This window comes from Cryptomeria japonica, chromosome 10 (assembly GCF_030272615.1).
Source record: "Cryptomeria japonica chromosome 10, Sugi_1.0, whole genome shotgun sequence".
In the NCBI taxonomy this organism is placed as follows: domain Eukaryota; kingdom Viridiplantae; phylum Streptophyta; class Pinopsida; order Cupressales; family Cupressaceae; genus Cryptomeria; species Cryptomeria japonica.
The window spans coordinates 740,035,408-740,039,673 of NC_081414.1; positions in this window are offsets into that span (position 1 = coordinate 740,035,408).

Below are 4,266 nucleotides of genomic sequence, written 5' to 3' on the forward strand. Positions count from 1 at the left end.
ATCGAAAAGATCATCTATACGAGGCAATGGATATCGATTCCAGAAGGTTACTTTATTCAACTATCGGTAATCAATGCATAACCAAAGAGAACCATCCTTCTTCTTTACGAAGATAACAGGCGCACCCCAAGGAGAGACACTAGGACGAATGAATCCCTTGGCCAATAATTCCTCCATCTGCAACTTCAACTCACTCAGCTCCTGAGTAGTCATCCGATATGGATCTCTCGAAATAGGTTCCGCACCAGGAACCAAGTAAATGAGAAAGTCTATGTCTCGCTTCAAAGGCATACCGGGAATCTCCAATGAAAACACATCAACATACTCTCGCTAAATAGGGTGATCATTAAGAGCGATTTCTTGACTCTCTCCCTCATCCATATCCTCAAGAGTTACTTCAAAAAGCTGACATCCTCTACGCATACACCGCTTTAAGTTGCATAGCAGAAATCATACATAAGGATACCGATCTCTGAACTCCAACGATCCCCACTTTCCTGCCATGGTCATCTAAACACTCTATTGTCTTCTGGCGACAGTCCACACGAGCACTGTAAGATGATAACCAACCCATCCCTAACACTACTCCATAGGATCCCAAAGGAATGACTTGAAGGTCAACATAAGTCACAAAGGGTCCTAGGTCCAACTCACAACTAGGAACAAAGGCATCTACGAACACACGCACCCCGGTTGCCAACTCTACTTGCCACCTATCCGCTTGCTTAGCAGACATGAGTCCACACCACTCCATAATGGATGAAGAAATAAAGGAATCCGAAGCACCGAAGTCAAAAAGCATTGAGATAGGGATATCACACAACACACCTGTGGTCTTAATAACAGTCCCCTGATGCTTAGCCTAGCGGTCATCCACCGCTGCAAACACTCTATGGGATCTACCGGCATCCCCTACTATAGGCTCTGATGCAGCTGGCCTTTGACTTCCTGTCTGGTGGGAACACTGAGGACATTGCACGGCTATATGGCCGAACTGCCCACAAGAGTAGCAAGCTCCTCTACCTGGTCCTCTACCTCTAGTTAGCCCACTAGACTACTGAAAGCTTCCCCTGCTAGGGGCCTGAGATGCACTCTGAGAGGACTGTCCTGGAAAACCCTATCTGCTCCTCTACAAGTTCCTATTTCTCCTATGATGAGAATTGCCACTCTGCTGGCCCTAGAACTATTTCGGTCTCTGTGGCTATTGTTGCTATTGTCCACCCTTAACGGGTGCCTGAGGAGTCCTAAACGATGTAGTTGACTGGGACTGATTCCCACGAGCTCTGTTCCCACTGAAAGGAACACTCCCTATCTGTACCCTCGACTGTCCACCATGCACACGGCTGAGGTTCTGCTCAACCAATCTGGCTTTCACCACGGCTACCTCGATTGAAGCTAGCTCGAAAACTCTAACCCCTCCACTGATACGCTCATTAAGACGTCTCAAGAAATGTTACACGAGCATAGCCTCATTGTTACCAATCCCGACATACTGTTTCAGCTCATAAAATCTATGCTCGAACTGGTCAACTGACATACCAAACTGCCGCAAAGCGTAGAACTCATCTGCCCGAGTCTGCCTCCACTGAGGTGAGAGAAACCATGCCTTGAATCTCTCTAAGAATATCTCCCAAGAAACAGTGTTGATACTCAGACCGATCTTCTCCTCCTCTAACCTCCACCAGATCGAAGCAAAATCATCGAGATGCATGATGGCACATCTTGCTCTGGTGTTGCTACTATATGGAAACATAGTGAAACACCTATCCAAACTGATCAACCAAGTCTCTGCCTCGAAACTTGTGCCTCGACCATCGAAGAAGGGAGGGTTGGTTCTCATCAGGTCCTTAATGTGACCCAAGGGAGCCGGGTCATGGTCAACTGGGACCTCCCTCCTTCTAGGAGACCTCTCTCTCTCTCTCTCTCTCTCTCTCTCCTCTGGAACCTCCTGATGCGACTCCCCAACCTGAGTATGGATGGGCTACTCACCCTCAAGCCAGGGGCCTAGCCTAGCTAGAACCTCCTGGAACATCTGTCTCAACTCTTCCCTTTCGGGAACCTTCTCTCCTACATGTGGTGAATCCTAATGCATAGACTGCTCCTGATCTACACTCACATGAGCGGGTGGTGGCGAAGTACTATGGTAGTCTGAACCTCGACCCCGTCCCCCACCTCTGCCTCTATTGTGGCCACCAACACGACCAACTCCCTTAGCTTTCCTAGCCATGACCTAACATTGCAAAAGAGAAAATGGCTTTGATCTATGACAAAGATAAAGCAAGGGAAACTCAAACACTAAGACCTACACAAAAGGTCAAGCTGAATGGGCTCACTACATCCCAGAGTACCTAGTGTTGAAACTTGGGCTCTGATACCAAATGTAATGCCCCTCCAGAAACCCTAAAGGAAAAACCACACTACAAGGCAACTAAAGGGTACAACAATTTTTTTTTTAAAAGATTAAGTGCATTCATTATAAAAATGCACATATAACAACAGAAGCGGAAGTCTAACCATGACATCCTAAAGGGTTACCAACAAAGATTACTTCGAATTAAAACTACATCACAATGTTAATCCAATTATCCATCTAAATTAGGGAAAGTCGATTACGATTAATTAACTCAAACTCAAAAACTGATTCCAAATGGACAGGTTTAAAGAGTTATAATATATATACTTCCAATGATTCATTTTTACATAAGATGCAAGATAACTGAAATAACATACATTCCTTTGAACTTTAAATTGCAACATTCCATAAATTACATGGCTTCAATAGAACAAATTAAGTACATAGGTTACAATTCCAAGGTTACAAAGTTTAAAGATATAATGACCACAAGGTCACAACAGTACAATATTCTGGAACATGAGCTGATACAAGAGTCACGAACCAAGAACCACCAGCGAAGCCGATCCTCGCAAGAAGGTAAGAACAAAGATATCCGATGGGAAGTGGTACTACCACCCGGCCATGTGATCCCATAATGGAACTACCCCACTGTGCTAGGAGATAGTAGAAGACCCTCAAGCAAGCAATAAGACAAGTACGATAGTACATAGGACTCTGCAAAACTCAAGTGACTCAACTCACAAACACAAGTGACCCTAAAGAGAGAGTATCATCACATGGCTTAAGATGGTTACCCTAGGTAGGTCTCCATAGGTCCCAGCCCCCATCCTGGGTTATCCTGGTAACCTCTCCTAAACCCCCGGCTCCATCTAAGCATCATGCAGACCCTACCAACCTTTTGTGAAGACAAGGTGATAGGTTTGCCATTCTAGGCCTTCCCACAACACCTTGAGCCTATACGAGCACTCAACCATGTGTGGGGTACAATATCTTAATTAAATTAATAAATACCCACCCCCTAATCAATTTTTAGGTTATCACTTGTTAACTAACTTTCGAGGAGTTATCCTGCCATCCACTTCGGGTGCGGCCCCTGTCTGAAATCCACTCTCTCTCCTAGGACACTAACAGGAAAGGTCTCTCTATGAGAACTCTATGGTGAAACTGACAGCCATAAATAATCCTGACATAACACAGGTGAAGGATCCACAATCATTAACCCAGGATTGACCATATGAAACACATAACACACAATGGCTCACATCCACAGGGTTTTTACAACGACATCTGACTAAGGGAGTATACATCATACGATATAAAGATAGCTCACCAGAATTGCAACGAAATTTAAACTTGACTGTGTAATAACCCACTATACATCATACAATATAAAGAGTCTAAGAGGAGATATTTCCTTTGAAAATATAAAAATTTACATAAAGAAATATCAAATACAAAAAGAGAGGGAACCTGGAGAAGCCTTTTGATGTTGAATCCTCTCCAAATCTTCAAGCCTAGCCTTCCTTGATCCTTCCTTGCAAGCTTGGAAAAATTCTTCAAAACAAACTTAACTATTCTCCAAAAATGAAAGAATATGACTACTGAAAACAAACTATTTGAGAAAACTTTCTTCAAAGCATAACCAACTCCCTCTTTTGAAAACTTGCATACAATATATAAGAAAAATCCCTTGATTCCACTATCTAGAGAAATTAATTAAGAATGAGATTATTTTTCTAATATTGGATCCATGCAAAATTGATTAGTATCCTAGTGGGGGAGTTACATGCAAGGGAATTAAAGAATGAGGATTCCTCTAGAAGCCTCTAATTCCTCCTACAACATGTGCCATAATTGGGAATGGGAAAAAAAATAATAATAATAATAAATAATGCCTTTTGAATTATATT